At 48.4% G+C, this 24,661-nt stretch overlaps 1 protein-coding gene across 2 annotated transcripts in view; it reads right to left on the reverse strand.

Moving 5' to 3' along the window:
• UBASH3B (ubiquitin associated and SH3 domain containing B) overlaps positions 1–24,661 on the reverse strand; it is an 83,730-nt gene that overhangs the window by 29,706 nt on the left and 29,363 nt on the right. The window lies entirely within an intron of this gene.

The raw sequence follows: 24,661 nt of genomic DNA on the forward strand, positions 1-24,661 counted from the left end.
GATCAACTCTTTCAAAGCTGAGTACCCAAAACCAGTCACACCTATGTTTGACCACTTACAAAGCAGCCTAATTTTTGCAGCTGCTGAGTGCAGTGAGAGCTGGAAGACACGTTCTGCTCCTGAGGAAAGCAGGTCACTTAATTAGGTGACTAACTATGGCTTAGGTGCTCGAGTTTACCCATGCTGGGTAGCAGGTTTTGGCTGTAGTACTGTAGCTGGTGGTGAGAAGTGGGTTTGTGATGCAGATGCATGAGAGAAGAACCCAAAAAAAGGCCAGAAAATAGTTTATTTCTCAGAGTCTACCAAGCTGGCCCAGTAGAGTTAACCATTGCTGGTCAGGCAAAAACTGCAGTTGGATACGGACAGGAGGTGTAAAGCTCTGTGCAGCATTACTAGTCCTTTGAGCTACCCAATTCCTCCATCTCTTAACTTCTGCTGCCTCTGAGGTGATGTACAGGAAAACCCTTTAGCAACGTGCAAAAGCAGTTCTGAACAGACAGCAAGGCCGAGGCTGTGTCCAACTGCAGGTGGAGATGGAGAGTTCAGGGAAGGGGAAAGAAGACCCTAACAGTGTTTTCAGAAAGCACTCCAGTGATTTCTAGCTACCACAGAGAATCAGAGGCGTTTGATTCTTCAGTCCCAGTGACCTCCCTGTGACACTCTTCAATGTCAAGTCGCAAGGAAAGTCTTTCTCCATTCAATCACCGGTTAAAGAGCATCAAAATATTGCTAGGAACAGCTGACCCTTTAGCCTGCAGCATAACAGCAGAACTGCTGTCGCTGCCCTGGCATACATATTCATGTGCAAATGATGCCCATTCTAAGCCCAGCCCACTTGATGGGAGAGCTCACAGCTCTGCCACGCTTAAGAACTTAACTCATTACTGCTGAAGGGTTTTTGACTTCCTGCAATCTCAGGATAGGGGGGAAAAGGCAACTGAGGAATGTCGATTCCGTTAGGAAATACTTATCAATAAACATAAAATGTAATGGCAAAATCCCACTTAGCTCAGAGGCAATGGCTGTAATGGGCAATGATGCACTGACCAGAAAGAGAACCTTCAGTCTCACAAGCACCACGCAGAAATCCTCCCTCTGGAAGGGCTCAGCTTCCTCTTCCAGTCCAGCTGAAAGAAAGGAGGCTGTGTATGGCTGCCAGTGGTGCTGTAGTGTAGGGACTGAGATAGGGAAAGTTAATGCAAGCAGGACAAGAGCAAGGGTTGGGGGTGAAGAGCTGTGTGCTGAGGTGGAAAAGAAGAGTTTGTTCACCCTGGCCATGCAGGGTCTCCAGCCTCCACTGTGGTCAGCCTGGACTGCAAGGGCTGAGATGTTTCAGGGCCACACCTCAAGTATCATGTTTAGTTTTGGGCCTCTCACTACACGAAGGACATTAAGATGCTGAACCACGTCCAGAGAAGGGCAAAAAAGCTGGTGAGAGGTCTGGAGAACAAGGCTGGTGAGGAGCAGCTGAGGGAATTGAGGGTGTTTACTCTGAAGAAGAGGCTAAGGGGAGACCTTATTGCTCTCTACAGCTTCCTGAAAGAAGGCTGGCCTGAGGTGGGAGTTGCCCTCTTCTCTCAAGGAACAGTTAATAGGGCAAGGGGAAATGGCCTCAAATTTTGCCAGAGGAGAGTTAGGTTGGCTATTAGGAAAAATGTCTTTGCTGCAGGAGTGCTCAAGCACTGGAGCAGGCTGCCCAGGGAGGTGGTGGAGTCGCCATCCCTGCAGGTGCTCAAGGATCATGTGGACATACCACTCTAGGACATGGTTTAATGGCCATGGTGGTGTTGGGTTGGTGGTTGGACTGGATCATCTCAGAGGTCTTTTCCAACCAAAACAATCTTTCTAATTCTATGTGCAAGCCCTCAGAGCTGGACCTTCAGGCATGCACAGAGCAGAGACTGCTGCAGGCAACTGCTGCTTCTCCTCCTGCTCAAACAGACCAAGGCTGAATCACACAGCTGCTCTCAGCCCTCAGGTCCAGAGAGCCTGCTTGTTCCCCAGGAGCAATGTCTAAGTCATAAAAAGCTGCCCCCTCTGGCTGCTGCTTGGGGCTGAATTTCCCCATTTCCACTGGCTCTGCCTTTGCTATAATAAGAAGAGCTTCAGCCCCTGCTGTGGGCAGAGCTGGCTTCTCTCTGTAAGGGGGAGCTTGCTCTGCTGCCTGCTCCTGCTCACAAAGGCTGTAGAAAATGCTACCAGCAGCCTCCACCTCTGATCCACCTACAGGTTGTCTGCCTATGGAGGCACCGAGGGATTTGTGAATGAGCAATGGAAGGATGCAGGCAGCCTGTAAAGGAAAGGGAATGACTAAATCTTCCCTTTGGTTTTGTGCCTCGAGCCTAGACAGACTTATCTGTGAACAAAGCCCCTCGGAGGGATGAATTCATCATTTCAAGTAGCCCTGAATCTTTGGCCCATGAAAGATTGAGCTGTGTAAATAAAAAGGGTTTGGAAAGTGCATTATTAAGCACGATGGCAGCATTTGGCTCTGCTCATTGCTGGGTTCAGTTTGAAGGACTGCCTGACATGATGAGATAGGAATTAAGGATCATGGTTTATGCCAAAGGAGTTTGAAAGATGAAGGCTGTCAAACAGAGTATTTCTCTTAGGAGTCTAAAGGAGGCACTTTTATTTTTCCTTGTATGTGTGCATTAAATCCATATCTGTGTAAAAATATACTCAAGTAGGTATCTTCTTAAAGCTTGACTTCCTAGCAGTCTCTCTTTGCTTTACAATCAAAGAATAGAAAGGGAAATGCTGCCTGGCTTCAGGGAATGACAAAATCTAGGTCTGCTGCAGAGGTGGCTGTAGCTGCTGTTTGGAGCATGCCTGTGAGCCCAGGTATAGGTCAGGAGCCCTCCCCTTGTAAAACGAAGTCAAACTCGGTCATGTGTGAGAGGTCCTGAGTTGAAGCCCTGTGTGTTGGGGAAGCAGTTGTGCATCCTTGCACAAGCAGCAGAATTCCCAGCTTCTTGTGACTGTGTGTTCATTCCACATTTCCCAGCAAGTGACATTTATGTGTCCCTTATTTTTTTCCACTTGCCATCAATTGTTTATGCCATTAGCAGCACAGCAGTGGAAATGTCTCTGCTTTAGGCTTTCAGGGACACATTCCACACTGAAGCACAGTTTTGCAAGCATTTGTCTGTCCATTCAATGGTCTCAGTTTCTCTATGTAGGGCAAGATACCCAAATTCCAAATACCTGTGTCTCATGAATTGGTTTTGTTCATAGATTCACAGAATGGGTTAGGTTGGAAGGGACATTAAAGATATCCACTTTCAACCCCCCTGCCACAGGCAGGGACACCTTCCAGCAGCCCAGCTTGCTCAAGGCCTTATCCAACCTGGCCTCGAGCACCTCCAGAGAGGGGACGTCCACAGCTTCTCCAGGCAACCTGTTCCAGTGTCTCAGCACCCTTACTGTAAAGAATTTCTTCCTAATCTTCAGTCTAAATCTGCCCTCTTCCAGCTTGAATCCATTCCCTCTCATCCTACCACTACAAGGCTTTGTCAAGAGTCCCTTCCCAGCTTTCTTGTAGCCCCTTGCATGTACTGATCTTTCTGTGTGTTCTACCCAAAGAAATGCCCACAGGGAGGTGTTCTGGCCTGATGAGTTTTCATCTGGGTGAGTCGAATGAGTTCCTCTGAATTCTCAATATGCAGAATTCATTTGGTCACCAAAAATCATATGATGCCATTTCTGTTCTTATTTGGGTGACCTTAGTTCTATAAATAGGGGCAGGACAGGAAGATATCACCAGGGATCAAGTTCCTGTTTAGAGGAGGGGGTTGGGTAGGTTCCTTTACTGCAGTTTAAGGGGGAAAGAGGAAAAAAAAACCCAAATTTGGTGTTTTAACCTAAGTGCACAGCAGAGGAATTATTTTTCTCCCCATCACTGAGCTTAGGCTTTCATCCTTCCAGCTCTGCCTTCTGTTGCTTTGCACCCACGATGGAGGACATAAAGTCCTCGTGTTTAAGTGCCTGCCTCCAACTGCAGCCACAGCCCCCACCAAACGTGAGGTCACTGCTCTACCCTGGGCTGCCCTTAGGAACAGGCTGTTCCCTACAACAACCCCAAATTTAGGTCAGTGAATGCTGCAAGCAGATCACAGCTCTGTGAAGACCCAGGTCTTGCCTGAGATACAGGAACCTCCAGAGGAGGATGGGGAACTGCTCAGTGGCTACAGGGGCTGCAAGGTTTCAAGCTGTGCTACATCCTGTAGGTCACACAAATATTTATAGAAGGTGCCTGACAGCCTGATAGAGGCTCAGCACTTCTCTTCCTCCTCCTTTCCCAAGGGCTGACTGCTTATTCCCAGCCAAGCTCTGGTGATAGCAAACAGGGAAATTGGAAACGCTCTCCAAAACGAGTTTGGGCAATGCACTGCTTTGTGCTTCTTTCTGCTTCTTTCTGTTTCCATCATTTCAAAGGCTGAATTTGAATTCAGAGGACAGTGCAGCTGGCAAACTGCACAGCCACATGATGCTGATGGTTATTTTTAAGTGCAAGGAGTGATGGCCTGGGCGTGTGTCTCTGTTTGAGGTGTTTGTTTTGCTAAGTTATGTAAGGTTTCGAAGGCGGATTCCCCCCCTCCCCCCTTTCTTTAGCACATGGACACCAAGTCATTCCCCTAATCCTCTGCTTAGCTGGCTTGTTGCAGCAAAAGAAAGGGGAAGTACAGGCTCGTAAAAAGGGTCCAGGATAAAGGCAGGAATGCAGCAGGCATTTAACATTTGGGAAGCGATAGAGGGTGTGAAAAGGAAGCAGGAGATTGTTTTCTTGAGAAGAGTAACAGTGCTGGTTTTTATAAGCCATGGGCTTACATGTCCAAGCCCTGAGCCCCCAGGTGCCAGCCAATCCACCAAGTACTCCTGTGATGGGGAAGGAAGGCACAGGTATTTTGGCTGGTTCAAATGGGTCACACACCATCAAAACTCCTCTGTCAGAGAAGCACAGAATCTCCTAGATTGGAAAAGCCCTTCAAGCTCATTGAGTCCCATCATTAGCTTCACACTGACAAGTCCTTGACCAAACATGGACTTTTTATTCTTCCCTTCAGTTTCACATGCAAAACCTTGTCACAGATTCAGATTCACAGATTGGGTTGGAAGGAACCTTGAAGACCCAGTTCCAACCCCCCTGCCATGGGCAAAGACATTTTCTACTCCAGCCTGGCCTTGAACATCTCCAGGGATTGAGCATCCACAACCTCCCTGGGCAACCTGTTCCAGTGTCTCCCCAACCTCATTGGAAAGAACTTCTTTCTACTGTCCTGTCTGAATCTACCCTCATTACTTCTGCTTACAGTCATCATGCTGTTTTTCTTTTTGGGTGGCAGTTGTTGTCTGCCTGCTTAGTTCTCTTCCATTTCTCCTTCTGTACAAATGAATAAATGTTTGTTTGAGCAGCAGTCCCTGAAAAGTAGCAGGAGTCCTGAAGCTGGAGATAGAAGTAGATAATGTCTCACAATTCCTGATGAAACCATAGGACTTGGCAGAACCTCAGCTGGCTGATTTGGAAACATTCACAGTTTTGATACAGAGCAATCACTGGGAGGGGGTGACAGGGTTAAGGAATCATAGAATCAACCTTCCAGCACCTCAACATCTCTCTTGAATTGAGGGGCCCAGAACTGGACACAGCACTCAAAGGGTGGCCTGAGCAGTGCTGAGCACAGGGGCAGAAGAACCTCCCTTGTCTTGCTGGCCACACTGCTCCTGAGCCAGCCCAGGATGCCATTGGCTCTGCTGCCCACCTGGCACACTGCTGCCTCATCTTCAGCCTCCTGAATCCTGGCTATTAGCAAAATAGCCCAATGGAGATAACACAAAGACACTCAAAGACCACATTCATAGAACCATTTTGGTTAGAAAAGACCTCTAACATCAAGTCCAACCACTGACCCAACACCACTGTGACCATTAAACCATGTCCCAAAGTGCCATGGCCACACTGTCTTGAACATCTCCAGAGCCACTGACTCCCCCACCTTCCTGAGTAACCTATTCCAGTGACTGATCAGTCTTTCCATAACAAAAATGTCCTAAACCTGCCCTGGCACAATTTCAGGCCATTTCCTCTCCTCCTATCACCTCCTACAATGAAGAAACCAGTCCTCACCTCACTGCAACCTCTTTTTAGGAAGTTGTAAAGAGCAATGAGGTCTCCCTTTGGCCTCCTCCAGGCTGAACAACCCCAGGTCCCTCAGCTGCTCCTCATCAGACTTGTTCTCCAGACCCTTCACCATTTTTGTTGCCCTTCTCTGAACATGCTCCAGCAAATCAGCACTTTTTGTCTTTCAGCTGAATTCAAATGCCTAATTTTAACACTGGCCAGAATGCTGCAGAATGACCAAGGCTCCATTATTCAAACAGCGCAGCGCAGGAGAGCAGAAGCATTCATCCCAATGCTAGTGACACATTTTTAGCTATCCAGGAAGACAAGGTCTTTGCAAGGAGCCAAGTCTGAGGTCTAAGTATCCTCAAATGTACCATCTGGAGTTCCAGTGATAGCCAGGAAAGGAAGCAGTTGTCAGGCTGATTGGAAAGAAAGGAGTTCAAGACAAATGTGAAGCTTTCTTCTTCCTAATTGCTCTTCTTCCTAGGCAGAACTGAGCTGGAATGGGACAGAGATTTCCCATCTCTCTTTTTTTTTGTATAAAGGTCTTTTTATAGCTGAGGCCTCTCTTTCTTCCCATCACAGGTGGGTTTTAGGCAGCGTGGCTCTGCCACACGGCTTGCCAGGGCAGGATGCTGGGCCAGGTGGCTGCCGGTGGCGCATGGTGCCCGGTGAATGTGCATCTCGGTTGTCTTGCTGCCCCTTCACGAGCACCTGCCTCTCCATCTGTCACCTGGCCTCTTACTCTGAGTGGCACAGCTCTCTTTTGGAGACCACTGTTTCAGCAAGTGGCCACAGTGCCCAGCATAGCTCCAGCTGGTAGCACCAGAGGAACTGTCACAGTGATGGTGCATGTCCCACGCACCCCAAATCAGAGAGGGTGAGATATAGGAGGTGGAGAGATAGTGAGCTACCCAGTGTCACACAGGTGATGGTTTTGCTATGGATGCTCTGCTGTGCTGTGGTCTGCCTGCCTTGAGGCTCCCTGAAAAGATAGTCAGAGGGCTGGAGAGCCTCACCCATGGGGACAGGCTGCTAGAGCCAGGGGTGTTCAGCCTGGAGAAAAGGTGTCTGTGAAGAGACCTTATAGCAGCCTTCCAGTACCTGCAGGGGGCCTGCGAGGAAGCTGGGGAGGGACTTTTTACAAGGGTTTGTAGAGATAGGCTAAGAGGGTCTGGGTTAAAGTTGGAAGAAAATTTAGACTGAAGATCAGGAAAAAAAACTCTACACAGTGAGGGTGGTGAGACACTGGAACAGGTTGCCCAGGGAGGTCATGCATGCCCCCTTTGTGGAGGTGTTCAAGGCCAGGTGGGATCAGGCCTTGAGCAACCGGATCTAGTGGAAGTTGTCTCTGCCCATGGCAGGGGGAGTGGGACTAGGTGATCTTTAACATCTCTTCCAACCCATTCTGTGTATCTCCACTTGCACTTGGTTCCCAAAGACTACCCCAATGCACTTGGTTCCCAAAGACAACCCCAATTTACTTCTTTGTGTGTAGACTTCTTTTTTTTTTCTTTACCATCAGATAGATCTTTAGGAAGGGGAAAAAAAAAAGCCAAAGAAAAAAGGCCCAAGTAGCACTTTAAAGTGCCAGTGTTAACATTTTCCAGCTTCTTGGGGTTTCAAAACAGGAAGTTTGGGGGCGGTGCAGTTGCACAATTTGCCAGAGAGCTGCTCTGTGGGGTTGGTGATGCTGTGCTGCACCAGAACTGAAGCCCTGCAGCCAGCAAGGGCCTTGTTCTCTGGCACTAAGTGCCTCATCCAGGCTTTGCTTCAACACCTCCAGAGACAGCAACTCCAGCTCCTCCCTGGGCAGTCCATTCCAATGCCAATCACTCTCTCTGCCAAAAACTTCCTCCTAACATCCAGCCTGAACCTCTCCCAGCACAATTTGAGACTGTGTCCCCTTGTTCTGTTGCTATTCTGTTGTTGTACCTCCCTTCAGGTAGTTGTAGACAGAAATGAGGTCTGCTCTGAGCCTCCTCTTCTGCAGGCTGCACACCCCCAGCTCCCTCAGCCTCTCCTCACAGGGCTGTGCTCCAGGCCCCTCACCACCTTTGTTGTCTTTCTGTGGACACCTTCCAGCACCTCAACATCTCTCTTCAACTGAGGAGCCAAGAACTGGATACAGCACTCAAGGTGTGGCCTGACTAGTGCTGAGCGCAGGGGCAGAAGAACCTTCCTTGTCCTCCTGCCCACCTGGGCACTGCTGCCTCCTCTGCAGCTCCTCTCTCCCAACACCCCCAGCTCCCTCTCTGCCTGCCTGCTCTCAGCCACTCTGTCCCCAGCCTGTAGCGCTGCTTGGGGTTGTTGTGGCCAAAGTGTAGAACCCTGCCCTTGTTCAATCTCATCCCATTGGCCTCTGCCCACCCATCCAGCCTGGCCAGGTCCCTCTGCAGGGCTCTCCTATGCTCCAACAGATCCATAGCTGCTTCTGGCTTGGTGTCCAGAGAGGAAGCAAAGCCTCACAGCTAAGGAGAAAGCTTTCCCAGCCCAACAGAGAAGAGGCAGGTAGAAATAGCACAGAGCATCATCAACAGGGTACAGGTAGAGACTGAAAACAAAGCTTTGAGCTACTTGGTCTCGTGATGGAACTTGTGATGCAAACTTCCTTCTAGGTTAGAGTCCTTGTGTCATGCACATCTTCAGAGGGAGAGCCTGAACTTGCTCAGACTTGAGGGCAGTGAGATTTGGATCACATCATCCACTTAGAAGCAATGCTCCCAAAGGCTTGTTCAAAGAGGGTGAAGCATCAGGTTGGGGCCTGCATAGCCAAATCCACTCACTGTTCCCATCCCTTTCTATCTAGCAGGAACAGATCACAATTCAATTTCCTCAGCATCTGGAATTTAATCTTACACTTGGTCAGTGTCTGGGGTAGAATAATCTCCCACCGTGAGAGAAGGTGATGGTTGACACCAAAGCAATGATGTTTTGTGGCTAGTCTGAGTTATCTGTTTGCCAGCAATGGAAGGGTGAAGATGTCCTTGTCCTGACAGCTGCACTCTGCAAGCTTCATTTGGTATTCTTTGCATTGGTCACTTTTTAGACTGCATTTGGAAGAGTCTGACTGTGTTCACCCTGACACTTTATTTTCTCTTCTTTATGGGCAATGCCTGTTTACAATGAGGACTCTTACACGTTGTCTAAAACAATGGACTCACATCTTTGCTGAAAAGGCAAACCCTGGAGGCAGAAAATGGGAAGTAGATGCCTGGCAAGAAGCTAACCACAATCCCACACCTAAAATAGACTCACGCAAAGCAACAAGAAGGAAGTCTAAGAAATTAAGGAAGGTGGAAGGAAGAAGGGTGGAGTGCTGAGATAGTTGGGTTAAAGGGAAAAAGAGATACTCAGAATAGCCTCCTGCTCTAGACAGCTCTGTTCAGGAAATTTTTCAGGCCTTGTTGTTTGCAATACTACTTGAAATAATTATTCCTCGCTCACTGTTTCTTGCCATCCAGGTAGGAGTGAGTTATGTCAATGTTTGTATGGGAGACCTGGGCAAGAGGCCTGAAGTGCTGTAGAAAATGGGGGAAAGGAGGACTAATGCAGTAGATGATGAGGCACACTTGCCAATGACTCAAGGCTAAAACACCCTCCCCATCCCCCCAAATAATCTTGGAGTTGGGAGGGCCACAATACCCCACCTTGGGGTGAGAAACTGCACACAGGTCTCAGCCTCTTGCCTGAGATTCTGCAGTGTGTGGTTAAACCAGTAAACTAAAGCTCATGTCAGACTTTCCATTTGGGGGGGGGGGGAAGTTAGTAGCAAGCTTCAGTCTGAAATTCAGTTTGGGTCTGTGTTTGGTCTTTTCAGATGGTTCTGTGGTCCTCAGCTGACACAAGTCTTTGCTAGTAAACCCCCAGCCTGGGGCATAAGGAAGCCTGCAGTTAGATGAAGCAAAACCTTACATGGAAAACTGAAAGTTAGCTCAGCTTTGGCTTGCTGCTTCTACTTCTTGTTGCAAGAGGAAGGAAATTTAGGCTAATGTGGATGCTTTTGAGAGAGCTGTACACCAAAGTCAGGTGGGAGATCTAAACTGGAATGAAGAATTGCTGTGTAAGTACCTGTCCTTTACCAGCCTCAAGTGGCAGAGTACAACAATTTTGCTGCCATAACATTAATAACCATGAGAAGCCAAAAACTCTTGACCAGACCTGACCTTTTAAGACCAGGTTATATGTTACAAATGCCCCTGGAGTGCCTGGTTAAGTAATCTGAAGTGTATCTAGGCAAAGGCACCTGAAAGGTTTTAAGCATGGAAAGGTTAAATAAAGAGCCACAGGACAAATGTGTGTTTGAAGTCTAAAAGGGAACAGGAAGTGAAGAATTGTGACAAAATGAGAATCAATAAGATAAAGAAGGATCTGAGAATGCAATGAGAAAATTCTACCACAGAGTGGGAATATTTCCCTGCATACTTCTCCTGGTTTTACTTTCCAGTCAGTGTGGTCTGCTTTTCTCTCTCCCCTGTATCTGATCATATTCTTGCAGAACAGGTGAGGGAATTGCAAAAATACAAAGGAAATAGGAAAACCTTAAGGAGACCTGGATTTAACAATTATCCCTACACCAAAGAGTCCTTAGGCATGCATTTAACTTCAAGCATGTACTTAGAGGCTTCAGCCAGGCAGAGCAACTGCTCTTCTGCAAAGCAGGTGCTGGAAGGTTACAGCAAATCAAAGCTTTGAGTCTCTTCTTTCTTCCAGCAGAATATCTATAGATTTAAAGCAAGTGTTTGCCTTGATAAAAGTGAGTTTTCTTTCCCCTGCTCACCAAAAACCTGGGGGTTTAATGCCAGCAAATAACAAATGGATGTGCATTTGCTGGAGCAAGAATGTATTTAACGTTCCCACTTCCTCACTAAAAGCCCCAAAGCAGCACACCCGACCCAGGATCTGGCACAGCCTGCAGCACTGCATGGTCCTGCTTGGTCCCCTCCCTACAGGATCCCCTCCCTACAGGATCCCCTCCCTACAGGATTCCCTCCCTACAGGATCCCCTCCCTACAGGATCCCCTCCCTCCAGGATTTTCCTTGAAGCCAGTTTGCAGCCTGCTGTTGAGGGCTTCCAGATGAAGCAGGTGTCATGGTGCACTGTTTATTCTAGTGCTTAGTTCTCCTGTTTACAGAGGAATAACTTCACCCTTCTGTGCTCCAGGATGTGTTTGTTCATAGATTCATAGAATGGTTTGGGTTGGAAGGCAGCTTACAGATCATCCAGTTCTAACCTCCCTGCCATGGGCAGAGACACCTCCCACTAGCCTAGGTTGCTCAAGGTCTTATCCAACCTGCCCTTGAACACCAATCTGGGCAACCTGTTCCAGTGTCTCACCACCCTCACTGCAAAAAACTTCCTACAGTGCTCTCTGCAGCTGCAGCACTCCCCAGGACCTGGCACAAGGCTCAGAGACCTCAGCAGGGCACAACCATAGTACAGGTCATAGCAAATCAGCTTGCCAGACCTCTTTCCCAATCATTCACTCTCTTCTGAGCCATATGAGTGACTGCAAGCAGCATAAGGTCTTAAAGAGTGTTTAGCACAGTTTCATCTGGCCTCAGGGAATCCCCAGGGGCTAAGCAGTGTCAGCTTTACAGCGCAGAGTAGAATGGTGCTCGGCTCCTCTGTTCTTCGAACCAAGAGCTGATGATAAGTGGGTCCCACAGCTGAGTTATGTTACATAACTACTCCTCTCTTCTCCTCTCACCATCATCACTTTTATTTCTGACACTGAACAAGTCAGGCACTGGGAGCAACGGATTAGAAGCAAGTAAGGAGGCAGACCCTGCTCCTTTTGCCTCAGAGAAGCTTGTGCTGTGTGTGAAGGTCAGAGACATAACCTGGCCTGTCCTCTGCCTCTCCTACTCACCTGCTTGGCCAATGTGACCACCGAGGTTTTGTGACTGTTTTCCATGGGCCAGCAATGTGCCCTTGTGGCCAAGAAGGCCAATGGGATCCTAGGGTGTATTAGGAAGAGTGTGTCCAGCAGATCAAGGGAAGTTTTCCTCCCCCTCTACCCTGGTGAGACCTCATCTTCAGTACTGCCTTCAGTTTTGGGCTCCCCCATTTAAGAGGGACAGGGATCTGCTGGAGAGGGTTCAGAAGAGAGCTACGAGGATGATGAGGGGACTGGAGCAGTGCCTGAGGAGGAAAGGCTGAGGGACCTGAGACTGCTTAGTCTGGAGAGGAGAAGACTGAGAAGGTATTTAATAAATGTCTATAACTATCTGAGGGCTGGGGGTCAGGAGTGGGGGACAGGCTCTGCTCACTGCACCCTGGGATAGGACAAGGAGCAATGGATGGAAGCTGCAGCACAGGGGGTTCCAGCTCAACACAAGGGAACTTCTTTACTCTGAGGGTCCCAGAGCACTGGCACAGGCTCCTCAGAGATGTTGTGGAGTCTCCTTCTCTGGAGCCTTTCCAGGTCTGTCTGGATGTGTTCCTCTGTAATCTGTTAGGTAGGATTGTCCTGCTCTGGCAGGGGGTTTGGACTGGATGATCTCTTTGGGTCCCTTCCAACCCCTGACATCCTGTGAGCCTGTGATTGCTTGGGTACCTAAGCAGAGGGAGATTTGGGGTGCACATTTAGTTAAGTTTTGACTGTGAGGCTTCTCAGGTGAGCTGTGCTGCCTGAGCACAAAGCATTTGCTTTTTTCTCTCCTGATTTTCCCTTTACCAGTCACCAAAGGCAGCTAGCACCTCGCTCACCTCAGCGCTTGCATCTGCCATGTGGAGGCATGCTCCATCCATCCTATTGCCAGGGTTGTGTAGGAGGCTAAGTCTTGGATGCTTGCCTTGGAGACCTTGTTATCCAGACTGATCTTTTCAGGCAGGTGTTGCCAGACAGACAGACGGACATAAGCGCTACTATCACCTCATCCCCATGGCGCAGCTCTCCCCCACGCTGGAGTATCACTGCTGCTGTGGGGGTGTGTTTCTAAAGTTATTCATGCTGCAAATCTTCTACAACTGATCCCCCTCTTAGCTGCTTTTTGCCTGTGCCTGCTATCATAGAATCAGGCAGGTTGGAAGAGAGCTCCAAGCTCAGACAGCCCAACCTAGCACCCAGCCCTGCCCAAGCAACCAGACCATGGCACTAAGCGCCCCAGCCAGGCTTGGGTTCAACACCACCAGAGACGGTGACTCCACCACCTCCCTGGGCAGCCCATTCCAATGCAAATCATTTTCTGCCAACAACTTCCTCCTAACATCCATCCTGAACCCTGCCCTGGCACAACTTGAGACTGTGTCCCCTTGTTCTGTTGCTGGGTGCCTGGCAGCAGAGCCCAACCCCACCTGGCTACAGCCTCCCTGCAGGTAGTTGTAGACAGCAATGAGCTCTGCCCTGAGCCTCCTCTTCTGCAGGCTGCACACCCCCAGCTCCCTCCGCCTCTCTTCATAGGGCTGTGTTTCAGGCCCCTTGCCACCTTTGTTGTCCTTCTCTAGACCCATTCCAGCACCTCAACATGTCTTTTGAATTAAGGAGCCCAGAACTGGACACAGCATTCAAGGTGTGGCCTGAGGAGTGCTGCACAGGGGCAGAAGAACCTCCCTTGTCCTGCTGGCCCCACTGTTCCTGAGCCAGGCCAGGATGCCATGTCCCTGCCTGTAGCAGGAGGGTTGGAACTAGATGATCCTTGTGGTCCCTTCCAGCCCTGACTGATTCTGACTCTGTAAGCTTAGGTGAATATTAGAGCAAATTCTGCTGGTAGGAGACAGATCTCAGTACCCTTTTTTGCTGCATTAAGGTTTTGAGACGTTCACAGATGCTAAGCCCAGTTCTGCATGGATCCCTGTGTGGACAGACCAAACTGCATAGCAATTACTCCATCCTGCAAGCCAGAAAAATGTGCTCTGTGCTAAACTGCATGGAGACCAGGAGGCTTTCAGAAGAGCTCAGCATTAGCCTAATTTTGCTCCCAGTGGTATTGAAAGAGGCAGAATTAGGCTAGAGCTGAGCTTCTGAAAGCCATACCCTATCTCCCTCTTGCTAGAGTTGTCTAAAAATAAGGAGTCCAATTAAGTCAACAGCAGTACAAAGTATGAGGGAATGTATAATTAATTAAAAGAATCAAAGGCTGTCTTACAGCACTGATCAGTATTTAGCAATCCTGCCACCAGCTCTTACTCTTTTCATTCTTCCTTTTTAATCAGTGATTATTGTTGAATCTCCTTACATTATGATCAGAGATTCTGGTAGGATTTCAATGTGACTCTGTTCCCTGGGAGCAGTAAGCCCAGGCACAAGAGGAAAATAAGAAACTCCAGTAAAAGAGGAAGGGATGAATCTGCTACCAGCTTCTGACATCTACCTGCAGCCCCTGATACTGGTGAAGGATGTGAATCTGATTATTGTGATGGTTAAGACCTTCATTGGCAGCACAGCCCTGATGAGAACCAAAGCATGAGAGATAAGAAGCTGCATGTTAAAGTCACCTCTCAGAGTTCTTGCTCTCTCTGTTGCTATTATTCTGTATCTGGCACTCCCAAAACCAAATGTGGTTTGTTGGTCTATCAAGGAGAGAAAGCTGAGGGGAGAACCTAAAAGTTGCAGTGAGGTAGGAGTTGATTTCTTCTTCATAGTATCAGGTGACAGAAGGAGAGGAAATGCATGAAGTTGTGCCAGGGTAGGTTTAGGTTGGAGATTAGGAGCAAGAGTGGCCAGACAGTGGGAAAGGCTGCCCAGGGAGCTGGTGGAGTCACCATCCCTGGAGGTGTTCAAAAAACAAGTGGCCACACCACTATGGCCCTTAAACCATGGCCCCAGGTGCGGCTGGGTCAGTGGTTGGACTCAGTGATCTTAGAAGGCTTTTCCAGCCAGAACAATTCTAAGATTCTAAACAAGTGCTTTGCACTTTTTACTCTTCCAGTGCAGTGTGAAGGGAGCTGGAGAAGATCTGCTCTTCTCAGTTATGCCAGGAGGTTAGGGGTTGGAAGGCACCTTCACAGATCATCAAGTCCAACTCCCCTGCCAGAGCAGGACCATGCACGTGGTTCTCTTGCACTCATGTGAGCAGCAGAGAAGCCAGGTTGACACTGGAGGTCTCAAAGGTCCAAACCCATCTTGGTTTGTGTGACACACTCTGAATGGGAGCCTTTGTGCTGCTACATCCACAGCTTTCAGAGCTGGCAGCAAGGGGAGGGTTTCACAGATTCATAGAATGGTTTGGGTTGGAAGGGACCCCAAATATCATCTAGTTCCAAACTCCTGGCAGGAATCCCCAGAAAGTGTGCTGGATTCACAGCAAATCTGGAGTGACTCCATCTGGGTTCCTGGGAGCAGAATCTGGCTTACAGTGCCAGCTGCTAGTGGGAAACAGACACCATGGAAGGAGAATCCACATCATCCTGATTGGGAGGCTCATCGCTGAGCTGTGCCTCTGTTTCTCTCCCTTTCCTCTGCCTAGTGAAATTTCAAGTTGATTGATTCCTTCATGGCAGCAAAGGTGGACAGTCAGCAAGCCTGATAGGGCAGCAGTGCCAGGATGAGCTTTTGCCTCAAGCAAAGGTTGAGGGAGGTTCTCCAGCAACCCAGCAGCGGTGGCACCGACTGCTTGCTCTGTGGGTAGTCTGAGTGAAGTGAGTGGATCCTGTGGTGGTGGCAGCCCTCCTTTGAAATAGAGCCATTGCCACTGCAGATACTTGCATCTAGAGGCAGCACTTGTAGGGCATGTTTAGTTTTGGTGAGGGCAGGCATTTCAAATGTCAGATGACTCATGCTCTCGAAGTGCCTGTCTCTCCTCCTTGCCTGGAAAAAGTGAGATGACTTGTCCAGACATGGGCATCACCTACTGACATGGGAAAGTTCTCCTGCCCTTTGCTGGTCTCTGCCTTTTCTCTGTCTCTGCTCGGTGCAGTCTCTCCTTTTCTCCTGGGCATGTGGATGGCAAATTCCCTGTGGCACTGTGAACTCCTGCAGTGATGTCAGTGTGATGGTATCTTGGGACCCTGCAGCAGTGCTGTCACCAAAACAACACTGCAGTGCTTTCCAATGAGTACATACAGACAGTGAAAAGAAAAGATCAGTTGTGTGAGAAAAACTACTCATAGTTTTCAGCAAAAGAGCTGAGGGGGAAGATCTTTTGCCTTCAGCCATGCAAGCAGCTTTTATGTGTGATTCAGTTTCTTTATCCTCAGCTAAATACCCCCTGTAAAAAGCACCATGACATTACTGGTAGAAGCTCACCCACCTCTAGGTTTCAGTGTAGTAAATTTAGATCCCTGCTGTAGAAGGGTGTAGAACAGCTCAAGGAGGTGGATTTAAGACTAGACTTAGGGTCCTCAGCTTGAGGAGGAGAGATTTAGACTGGAGACTAGGAAGAAATTCCTTACAATGAGGGTGGTGAGACACTGCAACAGGTTGCCCAGGGGGTTTGTGGATGCCTTCTCTATGGAGATGTTCAAGGCCAGGTTGGATGAGCAGCTTGGTCTAGTGGGAGGTGTCCCTGCCCATGGGAGGGGCTGGAACTGGATGATCATTACTGTTTCTTCTAACACAGACCATTCTGTGTCACCTGCCAAATTACCATGCTCAGTCTGAGCAGCAAAGCCAGACTTTGTGTACATGTGCATCCTGTTTGTTCTGAGATGTGCAGTTCCATTATTTGGCACTCATTTTACAAGGGTTTGTAGTGACAGAATCATAGAATCAGGCAGGTTGGAAGAGACCTCCAAGCTCATCCAGCCCAACCTAGCACCCAGCCCTGGCCAAGCAACCAGACCATGGCACTAAGTGCTCCAGCCAGGCTTGACTTCAACACAGCCCTGTGAGGAGAGGCTGAGGGAGCTGGGGCTGTGCAGCCTGCAGAAGAGGAGACTCAGGGCAGCAGATAGGGTGAGATGGAATGGACTGAAGCTTGAGGAGGGCAGATTGAGACTGGTGATGAGGAGGAAACTCTTGCCAGGGAGGATGTGAGACACTGGCACAGGTTACCCAGGGAGGTGAAGGAGTCACCATCCCTGGAGGTGTTCAAGGCCAGGTTGGAGTAGGCGTTGAGCTACCTGTGCTCAGGTGTCTCTGCCTATGACAGGGCAGTTGGAACTAGATGCTCTTTGATGTCCCTTCCAACCCACTCTATGAAAGAGAACTAGAAGGGACTGCATCCAAACATCTGCCCTGGGCTCTGTTATCACAGGATCATACAGGATCACAGGATGTTAGGGGTTGGAAGGGACCCAAGATGATCATTGAGTCCAACCCCCCTGCCAGAGCAGGACAATCCTTTCTAACACAGATCACAGAGGAACACATCCAGACAGGTCTTGAAAGTCTCCAGAGAAGGAGACCCCACAAACTCTCTGGGAAGCCTGTTAGAGTGATGTGTTTGTTAAGCAGAAGGGATTCTTTTTGTCTCTTTAAGAAAGACAATTTCACATAGTTCCTGCCTTGCTGCTTTGCAACATCTATTTTGGATATCCAGTCACGTTCAGTCCTGCAAGCCTGACTGCCCTGCATGCAAGACTTGTCTAGTTTGTTTAGTGCCCTTCTGAAGCGTTAGCCCCTCAGATAAGTCCTTCAAATAGACTCAGGATGCCAGGATACAGCTCTCCTGCTGCCAGATTTGAAAACAAAGATCTCTATCTTTTGTATAGAAGAGTAATTTTTTCTCCTCTGCTATCTTTGCTGCCTGGACACTGGTTTCCAGCTATAGGCTGCTGCTCAGAACTAAAGCATTTGAAGTTATTTTTGAGATGAATTATTACCCTGAAGTTGCCTCTTTCCCCTTGTTTTTTTTTCCCTATTTTTGATGCATAATTTAGATTTTAGCCTCTTATAAATTCTCTGCCTAAGGAGCTGCTGATGCTTCTGAGAAAGAAACCAACAATAATGAAACTGTACAAAGTATTCTGGGTGAGGGCTGTTAAGGATAGAAACATCTCTACTTGTCTTGGGTCTTTCTTCTTCTTATATCTGGGGTGTTGATATGATTACAGAACCTCTGCCATTTGAATGGTTTAGGTTTGAAGGGAGTTCCAACCCCTGCCATAGGCAGGGACACCTCCCACTAGAACAGGCTGCTCAAGGCCTCATCTAACCTGGCCTTGAACATCTCCAGGGAGGTTGTGGAGCACAGAAGCACAGAATGTGATCTTTGATCACATTCTGTGCTTCTGTGCTCCTCAACCTCCCTGGGCAACCTGTGCCAGTGTCTCCTCATCCTCCCTGTGTGTGCTCCACAACCTCCCTGGGCAACCTGTGCCAGTGTCTCCTCACCCTCCCTCTCTTGTGCTCCACAACCTCCCTGGGCAACCTGTGCCACTATCTCCCCACCCTCACTGGTCAAGAATTTCTTCCTAACATCCACTTTCAATCTCTCCTCTTCAAGTTTAAACCCATTTGGTAATTCACCAGATTAAGATTGAAGAATAGAAAGACGTTCTTGACACTGAGGGTGGTGAGACACTGACACAGGTTGCCTAGGGAGGTTGTGGATGTCCTCTCCCTGGAGATGTTCAAGGCCAGGTTGGATGAGACCCTGAGCAGCTTGGGTTGGTGAGAGGTGTCCCTGCCCATGGCAAGGGGGTTGGAACTGGATGATCTTTAAAGTCCCCTCCTACCCAACCCATTCTATGAATCTATGATTCTATAATTGAATTTTCTTGTGTGGCTCCTCAGGTTAAAATAAAATATGAATTGCCTGAAAATATCCCAAATGGGCTCTTTTTGTATGTACTGAAGAGAACATCAGCAGGTTTTTAAGTATGTAATTTATAGGGGAAGTGACTCAAATGAAATGATTCACTTAAAAAAAAATCAGCAATGTTGTTGAGGGCATAATAACCTTTGAGGTATTTTAAAAGCCCTTTCATATTTGTATTATTGGAGTTCCTCAATCCTGTAATTTTACTTCCTTTCCTCCCCCTCCCCCCTTTATTAATGGCACAGCTCCTGCTATCAAGTGATTATTTAAGAATCAATGAATCTCATCTGAAATAGCAAAGTCATCGAGTCACAGAATCAGTCAGGGTTGGAAGGGACCACAAGGAGCAGCCAGTTCCAACCCCCCTGCCGTGCCCAGGGACACCCTACCCTAGAGCAGGCTGCACACAGCCTCATCCAGCCTGGCCTGAAACACCTCCAGGGATGGAGCCTCAACCACCTCCCTGGGCAACCCATTCCAGCCTCTCACCACTCTCCTGCTCAACAATTTCCTCCTCACCTCCAGCCTCACTCTCCCCACCTCCAGCTTTGCTCCATTTCCCCTACTCCTGCCACTCCCTGACAGCCTCAAAAGTCCCTCCCCAGCTTTTTTGTAGCCCCTTTCAGATCCTGGAAGGCCACAAGAAGGTCACCTGGGAGCCTCCTCTGCTGCAGCCTGCACAGCCCCAACTCTTTCAGTCTGTGCTCACAGCAGAGCAGCTCCAGCCCTCTGAGCATCCTCCTGGCCCTGCTCTGGACACACTCCAGCATCTCCACATCGTTGTAATGGGGGCTACAGAACTGGATGCAGTACTCCAGGTGAGGTCTCACCAGAGTGGAGTAGTCAATCCATATCCTTCCTGGCTAGGGTGAAAAGCTTAAGGAAACAACTGGAGTCTATCCTAAAACCTTAGAGACTATGAACAAAATCGAATTCAAGTTGTAATGTTCTGGTTATTAAATCTTAGTGTCTTTATGCCACTCTTATCAGCTTCTGTCCTTAGTCATAAGCCCTAAATTAAGGAGACAAAAATGGACTGCAAATTGCTTCCATCCCTCAGTTTGTGGCAGGAATTGAAAATACCTGGCACTGTATGCTGAGTTTATGGCTCATTATCTTTAGATCTCTATCCCATTCATAGGGGATGACCTGCAGGAGCATTTTGGGGTGCAAGCCACTGGCACTTAAAAGTCTACTCACTTGAATAAAGTCCCCATCATTTTTCTCTTCTCTTCTCTTCTCTTAGATCAAGGTGGCTTGAATTAATTCAGACATTACTCACATAGAAAAGTCTCTTCTTGCCTGTGCTTGCTTGAAAGAAACTTCTCTGTGAGCATCCTGATCTGCTTTCTGGTTTTATTGCAGTGTTTGAGATGTGCTCTATTAGATCAGATACAAAGCCTGTGCAGACCATTATTGGATCCTGTCCTGTGCCCAGCACTGAGCACTCCAAACCAAGCAAGCACACAGGCAACATCTCCTGCCCATACCTTTGCACCTTCCCAACATTCAGCACCTGGCAGTTTAAGTAAATGACTGTAAAGGAGTTTAAAGTCTCTGCCAACCTAAAGCATTCTGTGATTCTGTGAAGTATTTCTTGAGCCCAAAAAGTGCATCTCAATGCCTGTGAGACGATCTCTGGCCACACATTGACTTTCCCCCTTTACAACACCCCTGACCTTGTAACTTACACCCTGTATTTACTTGCTGCTTGAATAAGTCCTCCTTTGAGCTTGCTGTAAGCCTTCTGCCCCAGCTGTAGGATCCAGATAAAGGAGTTTAAAGTCTCTGCCAACCCAAAGCATTCTATGATCCTGTGAAGTATTTCTTGAGCCCAAAAAGTGCATCTCAATGCCTGTGAGACGATCTCTGGCCACACATTGACTTTCCCCCTTTACAACACCTCTGACCTTGTAACTTGCACCCTGTATTTACTTGCTGCTTGAATAAGTCCTCCTTTGAGCTTGCTTTAAGCCTCCTGCCCCAGCTGTAGGATCCAGACAGACTCTTCCCATTGCTTGCAGCCAAGGCAGTGTGTGAAATGGTAACTGAGACCATAAAGACAATGCACTAGGGAATTCCAGACCAAGGGATGGAGGAGCTTTGCTCAAACCAGAACACATGATCCTGGCTGAAAGCCAGGTGAATGACAGCCTCACACCTCGTGCATTTCCATGAGGATTAAGCATTTTATATAGCCTGAACATTAACTTTCTTCCTGTCTGGGAACTGCAGGTTTGCAAATCTAATATGCCTCTCTTTTTTCGTGTGTGTCACTGTTGAAAAGGGCTGCACATGTTCTGCTCTCAGACCTGAGTCTGTTTTTAAGGAGTTTTCTCATGAAAACAGGCAATTCTGATAAACTCTCCTGCTTAACATCTCAGCCTTTCCTTGCCTTTGTAACAGAAACTGTTTTGGTAGGGGTTTCCAAAGGGTCACCTGGAGGCAGGTTGAGTTTATTACCCTCCAGACTATCTCTGGAGGAAGAAAGGTAACACCACTGAATAACCTCCCTTCTGCCTTTGACCCAAAGCCTGCTAACACCCTGCACAAAGGGGTTGGAATTTGCTTCAGGAGTCGTCAAACAATAACCTTTCAGTGGATTCCATCACTTCCCTAATAAACAAAACACGATTCCCTTTCAAGCTTATCTGTGTGCCAAGTTCTGTGGTCGCAGTACAATAGCTGCATTGTTCCTCTAGGCTAGAGGCTAAAATGTATTTTGGTAACTGCTGCTCTTTATAACACAATTGTCTGCTGACAGTTACTCGAGCAAACCATTAACTCCTTCAGGCCGAGAGGACCTCTTCCAGCAGGCTGGAGAAGGCTCAGGAAGTTGTTTTCCCCCACTGAGCATTGAGCAGAAAAGAAAATAACATAAAGTTGGGACTTTCAGTGTTAGATAACATGTAAATTATGGTGACTCACAGAGGGAAATCAGAGATAAAAATGACACAAAGACATATTTAACCACCATCTTATGATTTTTATCCTCTACATGACTGCAGGAGATACATACTTCAGAATAATGCTACTATTTGTCCATCCACCCCCCCACCACCACCACCCTGCAGCTGCCTTGGAGGATATGAGATAGAGAATAAAAATGTAGATGCATGTTCATATTCGCTGCACATTCCCCACTGAGCCATGAATGAGCCCTGAAACACTTCTAATGACTGGTGCAGTGGTGACAAATACACCAATTCCCACAGTCATGCTCTCATGGAAAGGCTTCTTGGTTGGTTGGCTTTTTTTGCTGGAGTGCCTGGGTTGCTAATGAGAGATTCACAGGCTCACAGGATGTCAGGGGTTGGAAGGGGCCCAAAAATGATGGTCAAGTCCAACCCTCTGCCAGAACAGGACCATGCAATCTAGCTCAGGTCACACAGCAACACATCCAGATAGGCCTTGAAAGTATCCAGAGAAGGAGACTCCACAACCTCTGTGGGCAGCCTGTGCCATTGCTCTGGGACCCTTCCAGCAAAGAAGTTGCCCCTTGTGTTGAGCTGGAACCTCCTGTGCTGCAGCTTCCATCCATTGCTCCTTGTCCTATCCCAGGGAGCAGTGAACAGAGCCTGTCCCCCTCTCCTGACCCCCAGCCCTCAGATATTGATAAACATTGATTCAATCCCCTCTCAGTCTTCTCTTCTCCAGACTGAGCTGCCCCAGGTCCCTCAGCTTCTCCTTCTCAGGCAGAGCTCCTGTCCCTCATCATCCTTGTAGCTCTCCACTGGACTCTCTCCAGCAGATCCCTGTCCATCTTCAAATGAGGAGCCCAAAGCTGGAGGCAGTATTCAAGATGAGGTCTCACCGTGGCAGAGTAAAGAGGGAAGAGAAACTCCTTTCATCTACTGGACACACTCTGCTTATACACCCCAGGATCCCATTGGCTTTCTGTCCACAAGGCCACATTGCTGTGCCCATGGATAACTTGTCCAGGTGATGGCTTTGCAGGCTTCACTCCTTCAATGAGACTGCAAGAGCCACACAAGCCTGCAAGAGCTGCTTGGGAAGAAGGGCAGAAGAGGCAGAGTATCTGGCTGCTCAAGGCAGGAAACACTGAGAACAAGGTTGAGTTGCTTTGGTTGGGTTTTTTCAGTGTGTGCCTGTGGTATTTTTGTACTTGAAGCTCAAGCCACAGCCAAACTCTGAAAACAAACCAAAAAGAAGAGCCAAATATGTTAACATGAGCTGGAAAGGGATTCCAGCAGTGACTGAGAGTTTAAGGGCAAGAGATACTTCCTTCTCCTTAATCCCATGCTAACATCCTAGGCTCTGCTAAGGAAGTGAGGAGGGAGAAAACAGCTTGGCAAAATGCCCCAGGTTTTCATTTCTGGAGGACACAGGCTCATAGAATCAGGCAGGTTGGAAGAGACCTCCAAGCTCAGCCAGCCCAACCTAGCACCCAGCCCTGGCCAATCAACCAGACCATGGCACTAAGTGCCCCAGCCAGGCTTTGTTTGCACACCTCCAGGGACAGCAACTCCACCACCTCCCTGGGCAGCCCATTCCAATGCCAATCACTCTCTCTGCCAACAACTTCCTCCTAACAGCCAGCCTGAACCTGCCCTGGCACAGCTTGAGGCTGTGTCCCCTTCTTCTGGTGCTGGGTGTCTGGCAGCAGAGCCCAACCCCACCTGGCTACAGCCTCCCTGCAGGCAGCTGCAGGCAGCAATGAGCTCTGCCCTGAGCCTCCTCTTCTGCAGGCTGCACCCCCCCAGCTCCCTCAGCCTCTCCTCACAGGGCTGTGCTCCAGGCCCCTCCCCAGCCTTGCTGCCCTTCTCTGGACACCTTCCAGCACCTCAACATGTCTCTTGACTTGAGGAGCCCAGAACTGGACACAGTAAGTGCCAAAAGCTATGGCTGGGTTTCTAGAGGAAGGCTGTAAAAGTGCATTACAGTGTAGAGGAGTTTTCACGTTACTCATCCCTGCTCACCTCCCCACCAGCACAGAATTGTTCCCAGTAGTATCCTTTCATTTGCTTCCTGCAGCTCAGCATTCAGAGGCTCAAAAAATGAGGGCAGGCAACCTGACAATTAGAAATGTTCTTCCTAATACTCTGTCCTGATTTGTCTTTGCTCATTTTCATGCATTAGCCTTCATGAACTTCACCAGGCAACCTTAATTGCATTCCCTGCTGGCTGCTTAAAGAAGAGCTTTTATATATATGTATGTATTTAATGGATTGAAAGCAGGGTTTGAAGACAGAGTCCTGAGAGCCAGGGGCCACAGCCTTTGGCAGTCACATCAAGGGAGCAAGGCCACTACCTGGTAAACAACACTGGGCTGTTAGTCTTGTCCCAGCTGCTTGCCCAGTGCATGATGCTCCAGCAAGGGCATGAGATTCATGTCCCTGTCACTCAGCCAACCTACATTGTATTATTCCACTCTATGCACAGTGCTCACTGGTTTGTGACCTTGGTGTCAGGAGGCTTTATGGTGCTACCAGCATATGCATTATTAATGGAACTATCATAACAACTAGTTATAGCCTGGAATTGTGCCAGCTCAGGTTTAGGTTGGATATTAGGGCAAATTCCTTTATGGAAAGAGCAGTCAGGCATTGGTACAGGCTGCCCAGGGAGGTGGTTGAGGCTCCATCCCTGGAGCTGTTTAAGGCCAGGCTGGATGAAGCTCTGGCCAGCCTGCTCTCGGGTAGGGAATCCCTGCTCATGGCAGAGGGATTGGAACTGGTTGATCCTTGTGATCCCTTTCAACCCTGACTGGTTCTATGATTCTAGAATAAACTCTCACTACTCCCCAGCTAAAAGTTTGAGCAAATGCAGCTCAGTTGTCTGTAGCAGAGGAGTTAAAAAGACCCCCCCAAACAATGAAAGGCTTGTGCAGGGAGAAATGCAAAGGCTAAAGGCTGCTCTAACCACTAAGTA

The sequence above is a fragment of the Pogoniulus pusillus genome, chromosome 38 (genome assembly GCF_015220805.1).
Source record: "Pogoniulus pusillus isolate bPogPus1 chromosome 38, bPogPus1.pri, whole genome shotgun sequence".
NCBI lineage: Eukaryota > Metazoa > Chordata > Aves > Piciformes > Lybiidae > Pogoniulus > Pogoniulus pusillus.